The 24,829-nt window shown below is 32.8% G+C and overlaps 1 long non-coding RNA gene across 1 annotated transcript in view; it reads right to left on the reverse strand.

Annotated features, from left to right (window-relative positions):
• The window catches only part of LOC143246901 (uncharacterized), a 63,506-nt gene extending 40,419 nt beyond the window's left edge, over nucleotides 1–23,087 (reverse strand). The window contains exons 1-3 of the long non-coding RNA XR_013026228.1: nucleotides 23,014–23,087; nucleotides 22,598–22,784; nucleotides 8,899–9,037 (exon numbers count right to left, since the gene is read on the reverse strand). This is a non-coding gene — a long non-coding RNA (uncharacterized LOC143246901). The remainder of the gene's footprint in view (nucleotides 1–8,898; nucleotides 9,038–22,597; nucleotides 22,785–23,013) is intronic.
• Nucleotides 23,088–24,829: the final 1,742 nt, after the last annotated feature.

The raw sequence follows: 24,829 nt of genomic DNA on the forward strand, positions 1-24,829 counted from the left end.
GGTTTGCTATAGCTGATTAAACCTTCAGCTCAGTTTGTGCAGAGTATACTTGCCTGATTTGTGAGACGGAAAGGATTTGGCATTGAAATATCTTGACAGAAGCTATTGGTTTCAAGACAGCCGAAAGTTCATATGCATATATCCAGCAGAAGCTAATATAAAGTACATATTGATATATAAATATCATACATAAATCTAAATATAAATTGATTCACGAAATTTTACAGCTCAGGGTAAGTGAAGTGGTGTTTAACAAAGAATAAAAGAGATCATGTCTCAGGCTCTATACGAACGTTATCTTTCCCGTAAGATGAACTTGGTCATTGTGGATGAAGTGAAATCAGTCATTCCTACAGCTGATTTTTCCGCAGCATTGGAAACGAGCTATGTCTTTCTCAGTAGTTCATATGTACCTGCCAAGTGAATCAAATACCAAAAAGACATATCCGGCTAACAAATCAGTTGAGCTAAAAATTTACTTTGACGCTCGCTGGGAAAGCCAGATCAGAGTGACTAAGGCAATGGAAATGCAATTTGACTGCTTCATCAAGACATCAAGAAGTGAAGAGTAGTTATCGGGGAAGGTGGAAGATCATCATGATGGCCGATTACTACTGGTCGTTGAAATGAGATGTTTAAAATACAATACATACAAGAACAATAACAATACAGTTTATGAGACTAAAAGATATAATTTCATTAAAAAATCATAACAAATGAGGATGCATATTTTACACCAATTTTGACCCTTTTCTTTATATTGTTTATATTTTTGGATACAAACGTAATTACAAAAAAAAAATGTTTATTGTGTTGAACGAAATAATAATTTGATCTAAGTACGTTTGTTTTCTTTTCTTCCCGATTCACAAATCTACTTATATGACAGAAATACATCAGTATTATTTTCAAATCCTGCATAGCTGAATTATGGAAAATTGCTGTGTGCTTGAACTTTATAAATGTTACAAATATTCAGTGAAATATAAAATATTTCTTAACTCGTTTCACTTTGTTCGTGGTATTATTCTTTAATGAAATGTTTTATTTTCCTTTGTTGGCTTATAGTATGTTGCTGCTCATGGAGAAATCTGGTGAACACACTGTGTTAACCTACTTTTGCTAGAGCGATGCTGGCTTTATCAACTGCTTCTTGCAAGTCATTTGAACATGTGTATGAGTGTATTTAATTTTTAACATAGTAACGAGTTTTGATTATGTGTTTTATTATGTTGCGTATTACACTTTATCACAGTCTCCGATTTATTATGTTATATGTCACGGTTTCAAATAGTCGGAAATTGTTATTTGAATTTGGAGTTAATTGAGTATCAATGTGTATCAAATTTATGATATTTGACAACAAAACCGATACACACAATTGTCTTTTTCAACACAAATTTATTATATACACAATTCACACAATTTTGATACTTATATTACAGAATCTACAAATATACATAAAAGGTGGGACATTTGCAAAACATATATATTTATATATATACATTAAACACATAGAAACATAGATATGTTTTTTCTGATATTTGTTCAGAAAATATGCTTTTTCTACATTATACTCATTTTATTAAATTAGTGTCTGTATATTATAAGTTTAATGTATTCTTACTGTGTAGAGCACTCTAATGACATGCTGACAAATTAAGAGTAAATAATTTTATGTGTTAAACTACAAATTTTTACCAACACGATTTCCATAAAAAAAAAGGGCAACAAGTTAGGTTAAAATACGACTAAACCATTCTGGGCATTGATGACATTTTTAACACTTGATAAAAGAAACAGTTTAAGTTTTATAAGTCTGTAAATCCAACAAGAACTGTGTAAGAATCTATAAAAATTTATTTTCAACCATTCCTCTATAAGCAAATGTCTTCAGCTTTGAATTTTCTACTGATAAAAATGTTACATACACTTTATCATAAAAATAAAATAAAATTCACTACATATCAGCAGTGCTACAAGTCTTTCTATAACTTCTTGAACCATTCCCAGTTGTATAAATATTTACAATATACTATAGTATTTTCCTTACTTTGGAATAAAAGTTGAACTTTAAGCATGTATAAAGATCACACAAAAGTAGAAAAACAAAATCAACAAGGTTCTTCTAATTCCTCTTCTCAAACCATTAAAGAAATATATTTCTCCATGAATTATTTAAAAAATATTTGAATTTTTTTATTTACATTTTGAAAAATAAATATTTGTTTCACATTTTTAGTAGATTTATTTATTTTTCTCTCACTCATGCGTCTGAGAAAGTACTCAAAAATGTGGAATTATATATATTCTTTATCATGTTAAAATGTGTAAAGATATGCAAAATGATTTCTTTATAAGATTTACATAACCCACTAACACAGTTTTTATTATTATTATTTTTATTTACAAAGCATAAAATGTCATTTATTTATTTTGAATTGAAAGCATTTGCTATTGTTTGTTTTGAATTGCGCACAAAGCTACTCAAGCTCTTCTGCTAGCCGTCCCTAATTTAGCAGTGTAAGACTAGAGGGAAGGCAGCTAGTCATTAACTCACCGCCAACTCTTTGGCTACTCTTTTACCAACGAATAGTGGGATTGACCGTAACATTATGACACCCTAATGGCTGGAGAGCATGTTTATAGCGAACCCTAGACACTGGATTACGAGTCGCACGCCTTACGCGCTAGGCCTTGCCAGGCCCCTTTGCTATTGCAAAAAGTTATGCAAATACAACAAACAGGAAAGTAACTCTTATTATTATACAATAAATTGTATCTTATTAAAGTTATACATGTACATATAAAAAGTTATTAATATTCTTTTTCACTGGAATCTTTTTTTTCTTAACATATAGAGAGAACTACTTCTAAGATGAACTGTACAAATTATAGTAAAAACAAGTGTTTCTATCAACAGTGAATGCATTAAAATTTAAAGTATCTGAAAACGATCTCCAACAAAACCGAGTTCTATAATGTCAGAAATTTTATCATAGGAACATTACTATTCAGTTGAAACACTTCTCCCAGTTACAAATCAACTAAAGTAAATTGGAATGAATGGATTTAAATGTAGCAAAAAATTTTTACAGGTGAAAATAATTACATTGGCCACGAAGACAAATATTATTCTATTTTTTCACTAGTAAAAGCTGAAACTGTATGGAATTTATGGATATTACAAAATAAACAATATTTAATTTTGAGTCAGTATCTTAAATTAAAGTTCTCACACTGTTAAATGAACAGACAAACATAACAATGAACTTTCACAATTACTGTTATTGTTTTTTATTGTGTTTCATTAGGATGTTAGGTTCAATGAAGAAGAAAATACCTCAATAAAATAATAGTGATTTATAACATACCTTACAAGTTAAGGAGCAGCGTATAGTTTATCTGCATTTACTTCCAGAAAGTCTCTAAAGAGCGGAGACAAACGAATTTTGATCTCTGGTTTCCCATTTGTTGTAATGAGGAGATATATCTGAAAAAAGGATGTAACTGAATGAATAATTCAATAACTCAACTGCTTAAAATAATTCTTATACTAAAAAAAATATGTATATATAATGAAATATATATGGGTATTTATATATATATATATATGTATAACATTAAAAGTTCACATGGTAATGATGACTTTTTACGGAGTTTCCCAATTTACCCTTTTATATCGAAATATCCAATAATTTATAACACTTTCTGAACTATGGTACAATTTTTATTGGGGCTTGTTATTTTTAATGCAAAGTTTTGTTGATATAAAATGTACTAGCTGTATTTGGATGAGATGAATCACAATACCCATTTGTAACTAATTTTTTCCTTGATATATCAGAAAATAGCAAGGTGTTTCTAATGTTAAACAATTGAATATTTTGAAAGTTAAATCCTATTTATCCATTGCATCACATATAGTGTAATAATGTTATGAAAAAAAGTAATTGCAGTGAAAAATGATATATATACATTTGCAGTTTTAATAATTGAGTCATTATAATAAGAAAATAAATCCATTCATAACATTCAGTTTGGACCTTTATATTTCTTATGTTTACATCCCTAGAATTTTATTTTTATTCTTATACAGAAGACAAAAGTGAAATATTGTCAAAGTTGGGAGAATTATGAAGAATGTGCCATACTTCAGTAGATTGACATTAATAAACCATTGCTTTGAATTTTAGCAGGATAATGATACAGAACTTTGTGTCCTTGCTGAGTAAAGTAATTTGAAGAAGATAGTAAGGATTTGTTATGTGAAATTTACAAAATAATCAGCTTAACGTCATGTAATCATTCAACAGAAAAGTTTTTAAAAATTAATGAACCTACAAAAAGAATTTTAAAAACATGTCAACACACAGATTTAGAAAAATAAGTAATTGATTAATGAAGTGACATAGTTAAGGTAAAATAATACCTGCTAATTAATTATAGATTAGTATTGTGTTCCAAAAAATAAAGTTTTATAACGAATATTTTATTACCGAGTACAAATTTAGCTTTAAATTACAATATCATTCTTTTGCAACCTTCTACAAAATTTCAAGGGTTCATACCTTGGACTCACACTTCTGTCCAACACAAATACAGAACCTCAAACCTGAATTCAAATATTAATAAGTGTAATTACCCTATTCAATTTACCATACTTTTCTTTTAAGTTTAAACGAAATAAAGCTGCTGAGGTACATATTATTTTTTAAACTTCCACATAACGATTTTTTTTTTCTTGGTATATTTGTTCTTAGGATCTTTCACATAAACATCTTTTACAATATTTTTTGCACACTGGTAAAGGAATGCAGTCATTAATATTAAAATTATGAAGTAATAATTCTGGCTCAATGATATATATTAAAAGAGCAACTGTAAGTAAATTCAATGCTCAGACACCAGTGATGAAAACAAAGAGAAGCTTATCAATTATATAATCACAAGACTGTGACAAATAAACAAAAACTTGTATTCAATCCTCTACATTACACCATTAAAGTTATGAATCACCTTGGGGTTACATTTTAACTTGAAACATAAATCATTACAAAATATGCCTTTGCGCTACACAGAAAGAGACAAAGTAAATATTAATACTTTTGTAACATTATTGATATCACAAAAAAACAGACTGGATATTTCTTACGATGTTTATAACTAAATCATTCCTGACGAAAAAAATGTAGGTTTTTGATTCTGTAGCATTAAAATCCGCAGTTCGATCTTCCTCAGCAGAATCAGCATACATCCCACAGTGGCTTTCCTATACGAAAGCACACACTGTTTAAATAAAAGTTTTTATCTTCCATAAACATTAATATCACGTTGTTCAATAGAGAAAATACTGTAAAACACTCCCTATAAATCTCAAACTTATTCCAGTGTTGTAATAAGGAACTTTCCTTACAAGATTAAGTTTTCCCATTTTGTGCTACCCTCTATATGCGATTTTAATAACGTATGCCACAACCATTTTGCACCCACCTATTGGAATCAAAGATTTCAACATATCTTCCATGCAAATCATAAAGCGTCATCTTTCCACCAATAGAATACACCATCGTCACGTGACGAATCTATCTCCCTCTTATGTGTCTCTACCGAAAGTCACTTTTTTGTGATGCTGAGGTTTAGACATTTTATTTTCTTCAAGTTTTGGTTGGAGTGGTTTACGTCAGTGTAACTTACAATTTATTTCAAGAAATTTCCACTTTGAGTTTGAAAGAAGTTATTCACCCTGTTTTAATATTTCACTTGTTTGTTCGATCTCAAGCCTGAATTACGCAGTTAACGTTACTACTTCAGATACTTCTCATTCAAATGATGCCTTACTTCAGGCCACAGGTGCATGCGACCAAGCAGGCTATTTACTTGCATTCATTCATGGGAAAATTGAGCATTATATGGGACAACATTTGTCTGAAAGGGATTTTGATCATTTCTCCTCACCCCAACCGAGTTTCCCATGCCTTCTCACACACTTCCAGAGATTTCTGATCAACTTCTGATTCAAATTATTTCTATTGAATCCCACCCATAGCAAGTGATGCCTGAGCAAGTATTCTTATACACAAATCCACATTGTATGCCATGTTAATTCACATGCTATATTCATGGCTTCGCACGCTAACCTTTTATATGGGATGTTTCATAAGATTACTACAGGGTCTATGACTTCGTGATATATCCTTTATAAATAGGCCAATCCAGGACTGTATCACCTATGAACAGCCTGTGTTAAGCAGAAGGGGATGGCTGCCAATACCTGCTATACCATGATTGAATAAAAGTGAATAGTCTGCTTTTCGAAATAGGGTTTCATGATCACCCATTAAATATCTCGAGGATTGCAATCCATACACACACACTAATGACCTCTACCTCCTGTTCCTCTTTCAAGTCACTGAAGTGTTTAACCATGAGTGTATCCTGCTGGATGGGTTCCACCTAGATGACTATAACCATTCATTTCAGAACTGGCTGGTGGTTTTCTGCTGGTCTAGAAGGTAAACCATCCTCTACCGTTAGACACATACAACAGAGTGAGATGTCTCAGTACAGATAGCTCTTTCAATTGGATACTATTACCCTGCCATTGCACAAATGTCAGTACAATGTGAACTCGTTTTAAAGTGAAACAATCAACGTAAGTCCTCATACTGGTTTCTTGTTGTCCAGCTTTCTCCCACAATTCTTTTTTTCTGTGCTGTGGGTAACAGAGGGTGTATGGGGATTGTTTCTACCTCTGTTCTGGACATTATCTTGTTTTCTCTTGTGATGGTGGTATTTCTAACCTTTAAATGTTTTGTACCACTCTCGTGGTCGCAGGAGTTAATTTCATGCGATGGATTGGGCTTCCCTTGGATATCAGATAACATAATCCCAGATCCATGGGCCAATGCCACTCCTGTGTCATGCTCTGGAAGCAGTCAGTTCCACACATTCCTGATTTCATGGCTTAAAATGTAGATACATCATTTACATTTGATTCTCAACCTACCCACACGTGGATGTTGGTTACAATTGAACACCATGACATCATCCTCATTTACCAACTTTTCTTCTGTGGGATTTAATTTTGTTATTTATCTGTTTGCGATTATTTTTCTACTCAGATGTGCTATTGGTGGAGAGATGATGCACGAAAGACATATTGGAAACTTTGATTTCAATAGGGGTGGTGCGGAATTATTGTGGCAAGCGTTATAAAAACGTTCGCATATTGAAGGATCAAAGGGTTTGTTTGTTTTGAACTTCGCACAAAGCGACTCGAGGGCTATCTGTGCTAGCCGTCCCTAATTTAGCAGTGTAAGACTAGAGGGAAGACAGCTAGTCATCACCACTCACAGCCAACTCTTGGGCTACTCTTTTACCAACGAATAGTGGGATTGACCGTCACATTATAACGCCCCCACGGCTGAAAGGGCGAGCATGTTTGGCGCGACGCGAATACGAACACGCGACCCTCAGATAACGAGTCGCACGCCTTAACGCGCTTGGCCATGCCGGGCCCTATAGAAGAACAGTGAATATAAAAAACAAATATAAAAAAAGTGTTTGTCAACAAAAATAAATTATATTATTTGTTTTTGAGTTTCGTGCAACGTTACACACAGGTCATCTGCGCTAGCCGTCCCTAATTTAGCAGTGCAAGACCAGAGGGAAAGCAACTAATCATCACAATCCACCATTTACTCTTGGTCCACTCCTTTACCAACGAATAGTGGATTGACCGTCACATTGTAAAGCACCTGCAGTTGAAAGGGAAAGAATGTTTGGTGTGACGGGGATTGGAAACCGCGACTTTCATTATATTACGAGATGAGTGCCCTAACCATTTGACCATCCTGGGTCTAATTATATGTTTCGACTGCTATATAAAACGTTCCAAATTACACCATAAATGATGTGAATAACATTAAATCTCCTAGTTAGGCCAAAAAATCCATCTTTCATTTCTTTTAACATAAATAATAATTCCTGTATTGTTCTGTGCTATTGGTTTGTTCTTGCATGATTTTCAGATATAAAAGGCAGTTTGGTATAAGTAATATTCATTTATTTATTTTGTGCGATTTTTTTTCATAATCAGAATAAAAAGCAGACGATCATTGGAAATTGTTTGTGAGTTACTGATCTAAATGTTAACGGCCTAGTGAGAGAGAATTATAAAAAGGCTGCAACCAAGCGAGTAAACGGGAAGAGAGCAAAAAGTAAAGTTAGTTAACTGAAAGATAATTTCGTTCAGAGAAAGGTTAGAAAAAGTAAAGTTAAACGTCGTAGGAACGAATGGCCAAACGGTTAATATGTTAAAGGGAGATTAACAATTTTCTTCCATTTTGAGAGAATAACTTGTATCGTCAAATTGCTTTCTATGACCACTGAACCTGCCTTTCGCAAAAACAGAAGACGTGTATCAAAAGTTAAGATACTGTTATGATAAAAGGAACCATAAAGGTAAACCAAATAAGAGTTATACACCGTTATTGTTTAAATTAAAAATAATGAAAGATAGTTGAGCTTTTCACCTGGATTCTAAAGTAGTTTCTTGACAACAAAAAGAGAACTCTACAGTGTAGGATTTAAAATACAACTATGATGTACAGTTTATATTATTTTTGTACATATAACTACACACTATTTTAACATAAGAGTACTGTTCATTTATTGCTAAATTTACTACCACTAACAAATTAGATACTTTGTCCAGCACACCTATATATTTCACTGCATTACTGTGTACTTCCAGACAAAAAAATGCTTGGCAAGCATAAATTAACTTAATTGACATTTAATTTATGCGATAACCACCAATAAACAAATCATGTAATCATGTTAAAATCAAAGTTTTCTTCAATTGACTAAAGGCGATTTGAAATAAAATCTCACCTTTAATTCCTCAAGTAAGAAAACAAATAAATCAAGACATATGAATGTCATGAACGCCCCAGTGATGATCTTAATGTGTCTTGAGAACTCGGAAAGGGTGTACACGACCAAGCATTGATTTTTGCAGCTCTCAGGATAACTGACAAAATAAAACGATTCAAGGATGTCAGATTTGTAATGTGTTCGTAACAAGTTGAAGAACTTATAATTTTAGTACACATACCAACAATAGACATGCATATCTTTACAAACATCCGAAGGACTAACAACTGCAATTACATTAGTGTAAGTATACCGTAAATGAGTAATTGCGAATTATGCAAATTAACACCAAAGGTATGTCTCAATAATTATTTATTGCAAAACATATTTAAAGCTATTACTTCAGAATTACGGATTAAATTCAATAAAGAGAGACAATATAATCTTTGTTGCTTTAATTTCACGTTTTTCGCAATCAAATACTTTTTACATGAACTAATCAAACCAATGGTTGAAAATGAAACTCATCACTTACACAAACTTGTTAATGTTGGAAATATGACAAACAACACCACCACCAATTCCTACAGCAACCATAAACCACAGATTGATCTTAATGAAAAACTTTTCAGATCTTATCAAATACAAAAACATTTTCTTGAAACAGATTACTTAATACACTTTTTAACGCACCGTTTATATTTTACATCGATGATTATAGCTAATTTTTTAGTTTCTAAGGCTTTACCCTTAATAACATGACGTGCCTACAATATCAGATAGATAATTGTTGTTTGAAGAAAGACAGTTCTTTTTTCTATTTTAATGGCAGTAACAACAATATATAGCTCCACACTGAACTTGTGACAATATATTACAATTTACAACTTCGAAAATTCAATTCAAAACGAAGCTGTTACGAAAGAATAGTTTAAAGGCATATAGTTAAAGCCGACCAAAATATATTAAACGAAAGATGAACAATCGCCGACATTTCACACACAATACATGCCGTTCTTAAAATTGTACGCATGCGCCTTTGTTAAAAAACTGTACGATCTGACGAAGCTCGCGAGAACGAAACATCACTTTTATTTTATTTGCAAAGTCTTGGTTTGTTTTGAAATTCGCGCCAAGCTACACGAGAGCTATTTGCGCTAGCCGTCCCTCATTTAGCAGTGTAAGACTAGAGGGAAGGCAGCTAGTCATCACCACCCACCGTCAACTCTTGGGCTACTCTTTTACCAACGAATAGTAGGATTGACCGTCACATTATAACGCCTCCACGGCTGGGAGGGCGAGCATGTTTGGTGTGATGGGGATTCGTACCCGTGACCCTCGGATTAGGAGTCGAGTGCCTTTACCACCTGTTTATGCCGGGTCTTTACAAATTATAGTTGAAAGCAGAAACATAAGTTTTGAAAGTTGCAAACTTGTGTTGAAGCACTCGTGAGAATAAATTTCCAAATCACACAAACAGTTTTGTTTGTTTGTTTGTTTGTTTGTTTGAAGTTAAGCACAAAACTACACAATGGGTTATCTGTGCTTTGCCCACCACGATTACGAAACCTGGTTTGCAGCATTCATGATGACGATAAATCCACTTGAAGTAAAAAAGTGTTAAAGAGTTAACCTGAAGATGAGCTAGAAGGTCGAAACGTCGTCCTGTAGTTTATTTTAACTGAAGTTTTAATACCGATATCAGCAGTATTGAGAATATATTTGTAGCGTTGTAAATCAGCAGACATACCGCTGTATCGCTAGGGAGCCCAACATTTTGAGCAAGTAAAATAAAACCTATAGCAAAATAACACGTATCGATATATATGCTAATATTTATCGCTTTTTTTTAAGAGCAAAGAAATTTTCAAACCCAAATATGGATACAATCAAGATATGTTACCCACAAATTACACTACATTTAGGATTTAAGTCAGCATTTAAAATTAAAAGCGTGTTCAAACCCATAGACACCCTATCCATCTGAATGCGTTCATGGGTCGTATGCAGATACATTTGTGGTAGCTGTAAAGTTACCAGAATTGTTAAAACTTACACATCAGATGAACAGCGATGCATAACAGTGAATTTTTATATTTACTGATATTATTTTTATTGTGTTTCATTAGGATGATAGGTTTAAAGTAAAACAAAATAGCCTAGCAAAATAATAATTTATACCATATCTTTCACAGTTCAGAGGCTGTGTATCATTTATCTACATCACTTCTAAACACTTGTCTTGGAAAACTTGGAAGACTACACATATTGTTTTTCTTTAATGTCTGGCTTTCCATTTGTTACTGTAAGATACAATGCCTGAATAAGAAGTGTAAATTGGTGACTAAATAATTCTGATAATATAAAAAATAAGTATTAAACAATTTAACCAATACTGTCACTAACATTACCATTACAGAGATAACATACCTTATGTACAAAATATACAAACTGTCTACTTCATGTACTATCACTGGATTCCTGACCCTTGATAACCATGATATCAGTATGTACAAACATTTGGGAAGCCCACACAAACAATGTCTAAATTGTTCCAAATTCATTGCAAAAATAACACAGGTCAACAAATTATTTCGAAATCTCAGTTGCATAAGATTTTTTTACTCATTCTTACCCTTTGGTGACCTGCTAAATTCAAATATGAAAACGGTTCAGCTCTACATGCTCTATTTTAATGCAATTTTAAGTTTTCATTCTAGCTGTTTGTGGTCAAATTAACACGTTTCTTGCGATGCTATATTGGCAAACTGGCAACTGCTGCGATGCTCTTGTACATCTGACAGCTTCAGTGCTGCACAGAGCTATGATAACGTGAGGTTGTCGTTACATTTGTCTCTAGCCTGCAACTTAGTTGAAGGTAAGATAATAGTGGACACCGGTGGGTCCCATCGCAGAAAACGTGTTAATTACTTACACGTTTATGTTATCAACAGAGATATTAAAATTGTTTTGATTTTGTTTCAGATCTGATCATGGCTACAAGGAGACGTCAATGTGAGAACAAGCCGAACGCTTTCTGTTATATTTGTGGATGCTTCACGCTTATTCGTCAAAGGCGTAATATAACGTCGTTTGTGAGGCGTGCTTATAAAGCGTACTTTAGACTTGCTCTAGATAACCAAGACAAGAAATGGGCCCCACATATTGTGTGTCATAACTGCGAGGAAATGCTGCGTGACTGGACAAAAGGGAAACGTAAGGGTTTACCTTTCGGAATTCCCATGACCTGGCGAGAACCGATGGACCACACAACTGACTGCTATTTTTGTCTGGTCAATACAAAGCATTGGCAAGAAAAACAGACACAAAATCTCATATCCTAGTGTCCCCTCAGCAATCCGACCTACTCTGCACTCTGATGAGCTCCCAATCCCAGTTTTTAAAGGATTTCTTCCATCTGAAGATGTGGGTAGTGACTAGGAGCAAGAGACTGCTGATGAAACTCAAGAAATACTTTCAGAATCTGGCGATCCTTCTTATGAGACCCCACAGTCATTAACTCCTCAACAGTTTAGCCAGCCAGAGTTGAATGACCTTGTGCGTGATTTGGGTCTCTCCAAAAATGCAGCTGAAGTGTTAGCTTCCAGGATGCAAGAAAAGAATCAGCTGAGCCATACAACTAAAATGTCATACTTCCGAAATCGGGAGCAGCTTTTGTGCCATTTTTTACAGAAGAGAATATGTTTGTTTATTGTCATAATATCTCAGGTCTTCTCCAGGAATTAGGGATGCCAGAATACCATCCAAATGACTGGCGAATATTTCTAGATTGTTCTAAGCAAAGTTTGAAGTGCGTTCTACTTCATAATGGCAATGTCTATGCAGCTGTTCCAATTGGACACTCTGTGTATTTACGAGAGGAATATAATGACATTAAGACTGTGATTGACTTACTAAAATACCACGAGCACAACTGAACAACTTGTGTGGACCTCAAAATGGTTAATTTCTCCGAGATCAACAAAGAGGATTTACAAAGTACCCCTGCTATCTTTGCATGTGGGACAGCCGAGCTCGAGAAAAGCACTGGAACCAGAAGGAGTGGCCCATACGTGAGACTCTGAAGGCAGGTGTGCCAAATATTGTCAACGATCCAATTGTCAGTCGAGAAAATATCATATTTCCTCCTCTCCATATCAAGCTGGGCTTGATGAAACAGTTTATGAAGACGTTGAATACTGACGGTGAATGCTTCCAACACATATTTTCTGTGCTCCCTGGTTTGTCCTTCGAGAAGATCAAGGCAGGTGTTTTTGATGGACCACAGATTCGTACACTTGTGCGTGATCAAGAATTTGCCAGAAAGATGAACGACAAGGAAAGGACTTCATGGCTTTCATTTGTGGCGGTGATGGCAAACTTTCTCGGTAATAAAAAAGCTGACAACTATGAAACCCTTGTAGCGAATATGTTGTCAGCTTTTCGCGCTCTTGGATGTAACATGAGTGTCAAACTCCATTACCTGTACAGTCATCTTGATAGATTCCCTGAGAACCCAGGAGCTGTAAGTGACGAGCAAGGCGAGCGGTTCCATCAGGACCTCAAGACCATGGAAGAGCGTTACCATGGGAGATGGGACAAACATATGATGGCAGATTACTGCTGGAGCATTAAACGAGAATACCCTGAGACAGTCCACAAACGCAAGAGCTACAAGCGGAAATTCATGAGTAGACTGCAATTGAGCTTTGCCTCCTCATAGTAGCAAATGTCTTATCTACTAATCAGTTTTATATAAATAAATTGAATTATAACTTGATATAAAATTGAATTTATATAAATAACTTGAATACATTTATACTATCTTGTATTTTCTTTTTTTCTATTACCCAGCTATATTAAAGAGTTTTATAACATATTTTATCACATATTTTTCATGATAGACTACGACGTCAATGTGATGATGACGAAATTTTGAGATTTTCAAATACCTTGATTGCAAAAAAAGTAGAGCACTGAGGAAAAAACTAACTTCAGATCTGAAATCAGGGCAAGAAATTATGTCATACCAAGTGTTTGATATAAATGCAACAAAAACTTTGTTGACCAGTGTAATTAATCCCATAATCTACAGCTAGAACTGTGAACTTACAGCAAATTTGAACAAACAGTGCTCAAAATAAGGTTGGAGAAACTCATTTGTGACAAAATAAAGAAGCCTTACAAGCTTTGTTCTCAATTCCTTGTAATGATGAACAAATACAAGTGTGTATAAAAAGTTGAATGTAGTAAACAGTGTAACATAGCTAATCATTTTTCAGCAAGCAATATCAAAGATGGTAAAATATTAGAGATAAAAATTTATAAAACTCAAACATTTAAGAAAAAATTGAGTTACAGAGAAAACAGATGGAGTCAGTTTATAAAAGCAAACAGAAATGATAGGATAATGCAAAGATTGTAACAATTTCAGACCATATGTAATTGTAGCAAAGCTATGTCATTATTTAAAGTTGTGGGTTCATTTATAAAATTTTGAACTTGATAAACTTCTATACCTAATATATTACACTATTATTTGTTGCTATAAACACACTGGTCAAATATTGATTTTAGCTGCCATTGTTCATCAATATTTTCAATACATCTATATGTATGAATATTATTCAAAGCCTTGTTTTTATCTTTACTACAGCTTTACCCTATAGTTGCTGGAAAACATTTTAGATGAAGCATAGAACTGTGTATTCAAGTAAAAAAATAGCTTTTAAGAATCTGGGTATTGTCAAACAATGATAACGTTTATGAGCAATATTATTGTAGAACCATTTTTGTTTATAAAGCAAGGCAAATAAATATCTTGAAGTTGCTGAAATTTTATCCACAGGAAGATTCCATAAGATTTATTAATCAATTTTGTTTTATTTTTTCTCCAGATTCTATGATCTTGTTTCTAATTCAACTATTTTATAAATTTTAAAACCTAAACATTTATAAAAAAAGAAAAGTGGAGACATTCAAATAATGAAAAGGTTAAACTTTTGTTTACTCTTATTCTTTGGCTGTGATACTGGTTGGCAACACCTACTCTGAGAAGATTTTAATTGCTACAAATCTGTTCATTTTATATACGTTTGATGCTTAGTTCCAATATTAATAGTTTCTAATAAACTGTTTTTTCAAGTTGCTGGCGTTAAAAAATGTAAAATTCACCGCCATACACAATTTATTTTATAGTGTTCAAATATCTAAAGCCAACAGTCATAAATACAGTTTGAGAGTGACATTATTTTCTTTTTGCTGTGAAACTTCCTTTCTTTCTCGTATTGATTATACATTTCAACCAGAAATAATTCTTGTTTATACACCTTCAAATAATCTATAATAATTTATTTCAACAAAGTGTGTTGGTAGGTCATTTGGCATGTAATTGTATTTTTGCTAATAAGCATATGTAAAACCTGGTTTCTTTGTCAAGTTATAACAGTACAATACATAGCTATGTGATGCAGTTGGTTTTACTTCATTGCATATTATAAGTTTACCACAAAATAATCAATTCAAGATTAAACAATACTCAATGATGTACACAAATGAAAAGAGCTTACTTTTTTATTAATATTTAACAATTTAATATTGAAGTAAAAATGAAGACATAAAGAACAACAGCATAAAATAAAAATATAGCAGCAACTATTTAAATAAATAAAAGAAAAGCATGGATATATATTCCAGCCAAACTGATGAGAGACAAAGTTTTGATGAAAGATTATATGCATATGTCATACAGTAATTTAAATTTTGTAGGCCACTGAAATATTGTAAGTTAAACATTTATATCAAACATTTTGTTCCTTGTGGCTTAAAATCTGAGGTGTGTAAAAGATATACCTAGATTGTAATTTTGTTTCTTACACACCTCTTAATTTTCAGTCACAATAGATGAAAGGGGAATGTGAAATAAGAAACATCCACAGTTAACGTGTTTTCCTAATAACCAAAGTTTCAAAATTTAAAGTTTAGGTAGAAAGAAAATATAGAACAATTTCTATATTTATTTGGTGTTTGCCATTTGTGTGTTATAACTTATAATACCTAGAAACAAATATAAGTTCTTTACTTGTTGGTTTTTGAAAAATAGACTATCACTTTAACACTGGTTTAAACTAACAAATACCAACACAACCTTGTTTTCATAAAACTACAAGAGTAATGTGTTGTCAATGAACAATGAATCTATACTAAAAGGAAACTTTGTCACAAGCAAACTAAAATACTCAGATCATGTTGAAAAATGTCTCAAAACTTACATAATTTTACATCACCATCTATTTGAATATTGATGCATTGTCGTATTATAAATTAATATTTGCTAAAAGGAAATATTCTTGTAAACATTTGGAACTACACATGTGTACAAAGGCATGTGTCTCAAAACTTACTTAATTTAACATTACCACCCATTTCAAGTAAAATAAAGTAAAAACACTGAAAACCTGGAATTCATTATATTAATGAAAACATGGAAGAGTTTGTATTATTTAATGTTTAGAAACCATTAAAAATGAAGAGGCTTTTTCAAAAATAATGTGTTCATAATCTGTAGTTCTGGAGTTGAGAACTTTAAATATTCCTAAAGTATGAGGTGTGTGGTTGTTCTAAACGTGGAGTTAAATACAACTTAATTAGGTGGATTATTAGCTTATATCTGCTTCTTGCTGATATTTTCATGTGCCACTTATCTATATATATGGATTGCCTGCTGCATACCATCAGTTGGAGAAAATATGCCATCATCATAAAACAAAAAACTACAGAATAATGCATCATATTTTGTTTTTACTACATTGTTCTTTTTATTGTTGTTGAAATTTAACATTACTTATGTGTATGAACACTGTAAAGTTATAGCATTGGCTTGTTTCTGTTTGCATTTCTGTTTCACTCCACTTTCTTTCAATTTTCAAGAAATTCCCACAGTAAATACAAAACTATAGTTAGGAATAGTAACCTTAACGTCAATTAATAGTTTACTTATTGTGATGAAAATTTGTAATGGTAAATATCGAGATTCAAAGGATGGAAAAGACTATACAAATCATCAAACGAACTCGAAAGTTAATAAGTAAATGCATTTATATTGCTTTTTGGCTTCTATTTTTTGAAAGTCCTTGAATAGTGGACAGGTACCAGAGGATTGGAAGTCACCTAACGGACTTCTCTTTTCTAGGGAAAGAATAAACATTGTCACTGTAATTATAAGCCCATTCATTAATCTTAACGTCAGTTGTGGGAAACGTTTTGGAAAGTCTGATGGGAAATGATTTACGAAGCGTAAAATGTTATTCGATAGTTAGTATTGTTCCACTCGGTAAAAATATTGCTTTACAAATCTTACGAGACTCTTTGAAGAGGTTAATGCTTATGTGGAAGAGGAAACGGGTGTGGATCTGGTGAATTTAGATTTTAAGATTTTTAAAAAAACCTTTGATATGGTGCCACATGAAAGTCTTTTTTGTACAAATTATTTCTGTGTGTGTTGGAGGAAATATATTGTATCACTAGGTAGAAAACTGGTTAGATAGTAGAAAGCAGAGGTGTAATAAATTAATTCAGTGAAACTGGGTTAATGTCACAAGCTCGGTGGTAGGTCTTTTCCTCTTTTGATTTACATCAATGGCATAGCTACTAGACGACCCTGTTAAAATGGCATTAATTGTGACATTCTTTAAATTCTGACGACCACACACACATACAAATTAAATTAAACAGTATCGCATTTGGATAACGTGTGTCTGTACCTATAATCATTTTTCAGCAATTTTATCCATGGATAATTTGAGTGAAATAAGATATACATTCCTTGTTTCTGTTGTACTAGTTATTTTGGATCGCGCAGTTAATGTGTTGGGCTGCATATTGGTAGGTGCAAGGTTACACTTATAACTCGACCAAACAATACGCTCCTTATTTTCAGTTGTGATCACGTTATAAGAGTACCAGTTTGTTAAATATATACCACTGTGTCGTTTTAAGTTTAATTTGAAAATGTTATTTAACTTACATTGTGTGAACGTTAAAGTAAGCAACAGTTATGGCAAGTTTGATTAAGTAATGGTATATTAGTCATTTGTCGTGTAGTTCAATTGTTGTGAACTGAGATCAGGTTACTTAAATAATATTCTGAATTCTTCTCATTAATGTAATCGATTATTGATGAACCATATATTATTTGGTTGAGTGTAAAAGGTTCTAGGCCTCATTTGGCCTATTGATAAGTATGTGTACAAAATGTGATAAGAAGTTAGTAAAAAACAGAGATAGATATTGATGGTGAGTTTGGCCAGAAAGTGTGTATAATGGTGACTTTTAAAATGTAATAACCGCAGGTTCTATTGTAATAGCTACTATTTTAAAACAAATGGACCGTGCGTTGTATATTTATTATTAAACATTTATGACCAACAAATCACAGTCATCTGTCACAAAAACTCCTGTCCACATATATATCCGCATACACATCTCACTTGCTCTTAGGAGACTCTAGTAGCTTTGGCGATCCTTGCTTTGTTGTTGTTGCTAGAAAAAAAATGTAGAGGCCCGGCATGGCCTAGCGCGTAAGGCGTGTGACTCGTAATCCGAGGGTCGCGGGTTCGCGCCCGCGTCGCGCTAAACATGCTCGCCCTCCCAGCCGTGGGGGTGTATAATGTTACGGTCAATCCCACTATTCGTTGGTAAAGTAGCCCAAGAGTTGGCGGTGGGTGGTGATGACTAGCTGCCTTCCCTCTAGTCTTACACTGCTAAATTAGGGACGGCTAGCACAGATAGCCCTCGAGTAGCTTTGTGCGAAATTCCCAAACAAACAAAAACAAAAAAGAAAAAATGTAAGACCAAGACTATAACTTAACGTAGCAATTTTGTTTCAGATAACAGTCAAGTACTAATTCAGAGCGTTTTCTTACACATTTTTCAAGCGCAATATTTACATGGATTAGACTTTGACTTCATGGCTTTTAACATAAGGATAAAATATATAATACATCAGAATTTATCTTACAGAAACAAATCAACTAACAAAGAAAAAGACTGGATGGTATAAAACACAGTTTCTAATTGTCTGTCAAGAAGTTTAGGTAATTTGGTAAAAACCACTGGAAAGTATATCTCACATAGTCACCAAGCGGGGGTAATAGTCGAAGGAATATTTCATATATAACACACAACAATACAGAACCTATTCAGTAGAGTCACCATGTGGGGTAATAGTCGAAGGAATATTTCTTATATAAACACAACAAAACAGAACCTATTCAGTAGAGTCACCACGTGGGGTAATAGTCGAAGGAATATTTCACATATAAACACAACAATACACAACCTATTCGGTAGTCATGAGGGGGATAATAGTTAAAGCAGTATTACACATAAACAAACACGCACAATCAAAGAGAAAACACTGGTCATTGAAGATAATCTTGTAGTTTAAGGATAAATCCCTCTTTAATCTCCTTTCTTCAACTCTCAGTACAGCTTTTCTTTTGATAGTAGTTATCAAACACTGTTCGTGGTCAAGTGTAGATTTCACAAAGTGAAACATGACGTCATAACTGAAACTTGTCCAAATGTGAAACATTGTGATACAATTAGATGCAATTTCAAAGTATATTTGTGTGAACTATAATTATATTTATGACAGTTATAATTGGTATTTATTAGGTTAGGTTAGATTCGTTATTGTTTAATTAGACAAACTTGGTACCAATAACCAATAAGCTCCATGACGTCATGTTTTGTTTTGTTTCATTTCGTTCTGGCTTAATAATTTGTTATTTGGTGTAAAAAACGTCTGTTAAAAATTGTAAAAATAATAGGTTATACTTTTCCTTCAGAAAAATATATTATTCTAATGGCCTAGCCTTTTTTTCCACAAATCTTTATTTCTGACTTCGTTTTGGCAGCACTGATCCAAGGTCAGCATGTCATTGTATGATGATGAAACATAAGTGCTTGAACGAGTTTTCATTAAGAAGCTATTTTGTGTTTGTGAAAATACTTTTGTTTGAAGTGCAAAAGATATAAGATATAATTAATGATTAGTTGTCACACTTATAACGGATATGTGGCTCAATATCAGTAATAAATCTTATACTAGTAAAAATCTTTCTAGGTTTAGGCCTAATAATAATTCATCAGCGTCATAGTCGTGTGCAAGCATTTCAATACAGGATGATGCATGGAGTACTGAAACAAGAAAGAAATGAAAGTATGGTGAAAGTTTTGTTCAATATGGTTTCACATGAACAGGTAATGAAGATGGACCTAATAGGTTGTGTGTTGAATATGGAACAGTATTGAGTAACAGTAGTTTGCATCCAGCTAAGTTAAAACGGCATCTAGAAACCAAACACTTCCAATTAAAAATCCAACTTCCTAGTATTTCAAAAGAAAGTGTTTGCAATTAAATACAAGTGAAGCTACATATCGTTCGTTTGTCCATCAGAACAACAGAGTTTCTCTTATTGCTTCATATCTTGTTAATTACCGTATTGAAAAAGCAAATGAAACTCATACAATTGCTGAAGATTCGATAAAACCATGTGCAAAAGATTTGGTAGAGTGCACGATTGATGAGAAATTTCTTAAAAACATTAACTCTGTGCCCCTTTCTGACAACTCGTTTTCTAGAAAAATCAAAGATATGTCAGCAAATTACTTAACGGAGTTAAGAAGGCAAGTAAAAGCGAGACCAACTTTTTTACTTCATATGGATAAATCAACAGATGTCACAAATTATGCGATACTACTTGTGTTTGTTCACTATATTCATGAAGCTAGTTTTGAAAAAGACATGCTAATTTGCAAACCTTTGCCTACTCAAACAACAGGCGAAGAAATATTTAAACTGATCGATATATTTATGGAAGAGCATGATATCCAATGGCAGCTTTGATCAAGTATTTGCAATAATGGGGCTGCAGCTATGATTGGTAAATTTTCATGCACAGTAGTACATATAAAAAAGAAAAACGCTGACATCCAGAGTATCCACTGCTGTCTTCATAGTCATGTACTTGCAACGAAACGAATGCCAGAAGACTTGAAAGAGGTATTGGAGATGTCCTAAAAATAGTTAATTTTATAAAATGAAGACCGCTCAATGTGATGCTTTTCAGTTTAGTCTGTAAGGATATGGGACGTATGTATAAAAATTTACTGTTTCATACTGAAGTCCGATGACTTTGTCGGAGAAAAGTGCTTGCTCTGTTTTACGAATTGCGTGAGGAGATAGATTTCTTTTTTATCTGAAAGCCATTTTGAATTTGCATACAAATTAAGAGACAAATGCTGGGTGCAGAAAGTGGCTTACCTTTAGGATGTATTTGCCTGTCTAAATGAAATGAATGTTACAATGCATGGTACCAGGATGACGTACTTCAAAGTTTAAAGTAAAATGGAAGTGCTTCAACGTAAGCTAAACTTTGGGGTGAATGTAAACTTATGGAAGAACATGATTGCTTCGGAAATCTCAGTTTTTTTTTAAATTATGAATGAAATTTCCTTAAGTGAAGATACAAAAGTTTCAGTCTTGCAGCACGTATCTGATTTGTGTACAACTGTTGAGGAGTACTTTCTCTGTAATTTAAAAAAAAATTATTGTGAATTCAAAATCCCTTTGTTGACTCTGCAAATACCAATGATTGTCTTTGAAAGAGAAAAAAACAGCTTTTAGAAATTTCAGCTGCGTGTGTATGTTTTTTTTTCTTATAGCAAAGCCATATCGGGCTATCTGCTGAGCCCACCGAGGGGAATCGAACCCCTGATTTTAGCGTTGTAAATTCATAGACTTACCGCTGTACTAGCGGGGGACGAAATTTCAACTCTTTACAACCTATACTCAAAATTTCAGCAGAAAGAAATTACACAATTTTGGATACAAATGGCCATGGAATACATTGAAATAAGTAACAGAGCTTTGAAAATTTTAACGCATTTTTCAACAACATATCTTTGAGAGCAAACATTTTCACTGTATACAGCTACAAAGACCAAATTTAGAAACAGGCTAAATACTGAAGATGATCTGCGCTTACAGGTATAACCCATAACTCCAGATATTGAACTACTTTGTGAACAAAATCGAGCCAGTCGGAGCCACTAATAAATAAATAAGTACACTGTACTTTTACTGATATAAAATTTGCAAGCAAAATTTTTTAACAAGTAAGTAGAAGTAAAATATTTTCTTTAAATAGTGATATTTTTATAAATTTATATTCTAAAAAGCTAGTGACCGATTGTTTCTATTTTTAGTGTATTTTTTATTAATGTCTGAATTGTTTTGTGTTTTTTTCTGATGTGATACTCCGCAGGTCTAAACATTTGGAATCCCTGTCCTAAAATGTAAGTAAATGTATATATATATATAAAAGCTTCTGGTACAAGCAATAACATATACAGCATGCAAAATTATTACGAAAGTTTTTACAAATATTTCAAAAAGTATAGTTTGATTTAGATGAAATTTGTACATATTAACTGTCATATTATCATACAAAAGTTGTGCATTTGTCATCATATTCTACTAACAAATAAGAAAGTTATAAGAGCTTCCTAAAATGTCATGAATTCCACAGTGCCAAATTATCAAGCAAGCCCCTGACAAATGAGTCTATATAACAAAATATATTTCTGGTATAGGAAAATATCTGTATATCACATATAGAAATAATAGAAAAAGAGCTTCTGGTATCCTCACCGTTACGCCAAATATACTCGCTCTTTCAGCCGTGGGGGCATTATAATGTGAAGGTCAATCCCACTGTTCGTTGGTAAAATAGTAGCCCAAGAGTTGGCGGTGGGTGGTGATGACTAGTTGCCTTCCCTCTAGCCTTACACTGCTAAATTATGGACGGGTATCGTTATCTACCTCGAGTAGCGAAATTCTAAAAAAACAAAGACCAAAAAGTTTGTGGTATAGACAAAAACATGTATGCAGCCTTTTGTGTAAACAATTATATATATACGAGACAGGACACACTTTTAAGTTCATATGAATTTTTCGTTTAATAAGTTAAATGGGTCAGTTATTACCTTCTACAAAGCGTAATATTGAATTATCATCTAATGAAGTGATTACAGATTAAATAACAAAAGATGAAAGGGGCACGTTACCTTGTATTGTCTTTTCATACGATTAACAGTTTTCGTTCCTCAACAGCTAGTACTGAATAGCAAAGAGTCATACCTGAGTAATAACAAACGGTCATTTTAATTTAAGTAATAACAAAGTCAACTAAGAAGTGTTGATACCAGTTTGTTCCATTATTGATTGTATAAGAACTAAGAAGTGTTTACACCAGTTTGTTCCATTATTGATTGTATAAGAACTAAGAAGTGTTTACACCAGTTTGTTTCATTATTAGCTGTATAAGAACTAAGAAGTGTTGATACCAGTTTGTTCCATTATTAGCTGTATAAGAACTAAGAAGTGTTTATACCAGTTTGTTTCATTATTAGCTGTATAAGAACTAAGAAGTGTTTATACCAGTTTGTTTCATTATTAACAGTAAAGAACTAAGTTTGTACCAGTTTGTTTCATTATTAGCAGTAAAGAACTAAGAAGTGTTTATACCAGTTTGTTTCATTACTAGCTGTATAAGAACTAAGAAGTGTTTATACCAGTTTGTTCCATTATTGATTGTATAAGAACTAAGAAGTGTTTACACCAGTTTGTTCCATTATTAGCTGTATAAGAACTAAGAAGTGTTGATACCAGTTTGTTCCATTATTAATTGTATAAGAACTAAGAAGTGTTTACACCAGTTTGTTTCATTATTAGCTGTATAAGAACTAAGAAGTGTTGATACCAGTTTGTTCCATTATTAGCTGTATAAGAACTAAGAAGTGTTTATACCAGTTTGTTTCATTATTAGCTGTATAAGAACTAAGAAGTGTTTATACCAGTTTGTTTCATTATTAGCAGTAAAGAACTAAGTGTTTGTACCAGTTTGTTTCATTATTAGCAGTAAAGAACTAAGAAGTGTTTATACCAGTTTGTTTCATTACTAGCTGTATAAGAACTAAGAAGTGTTTATACCAGTTTGTTCCATTATTGATTGTATAAGAACTAAGAAGTGTTTACACCAGTTTGTTCCATTATTAGCTGTATAAGAACTAATAAGTGTTGATACCAGTTTGTTCCATTATTAATTGTATAAGAACTAAGAAGTGTTTACACCAGTTTGTTTCATTATTAGCTGTATAAGAACTAAGAAGTGTTGATACCAGTTTGTTCCATTATTAGCTGTATAAAAACTAAGAAGTGTTTATACCAGTTTGTTTCATTATTAGCTGTATAAGAACTAAGAAGTGTTGATACCAGTTTGTTTCATTATTAGCTGTATAAGAACTAAGAAGTGTTTATACCAGTTTGTTTCATTATTAGCAGTAAAGAACTAAGTGTTTGTACCAGTTTGTTTCATTATTAGCAGTAAAGAACTAAGTGTTTATACCAGTTTGTTTTATTATTAGCAGTAAAGAACTAAGAAGTGTTTATACCAGTTTGTTTCATTACTAGCTGTATAAGAACTAAGAAGTGTTGATACCAGTTTGTTCCATTATTAATTGTATAAGAACTAAGAAGTGTTGATACCAGTTTGTTCCATTATTAATTGTATAAGAACTAAGAAGTGTTTATACCAGTTTGTTTCATTATTAGCTGTATAAGAACTAAGAAGTGTTGATACCAGTTTGTTCCATTATTAGCTGTATAAGAACTAAGAAGTGTTTATACCAGTTTGTTTCATTATTAGCTGTATAAGAACTAAGAAGTGTTTATACCAGTTTGTTTCATTATTATCAGTAAAGAACTAAGAAGTGTTTATACCAGTTTGTTTCATTACTAGCTGTATAAGAACTAAGAAGTGTTGATACCAGTTTGTTCCATTATTAATTGTATAAGAACTAAGAAGTGTTGATACCAGTTTGT

Source organism: Tachypleus tridentatus, chromosome 1, assembly GCF_004210375.1.
Source record: "Tachypleus tridentatus isolate NWPU-2018 chromosome 1, ASM421037v1, whole genome shotgun sequence".
Classification (NCBI taxonomy): domain Eukaryota; kingdom Metazoa; phylum Arthropoda; class Merostomata; order Xiphosura; family Limulidae; genus Tachypleus; species Tachypleus tridentatus.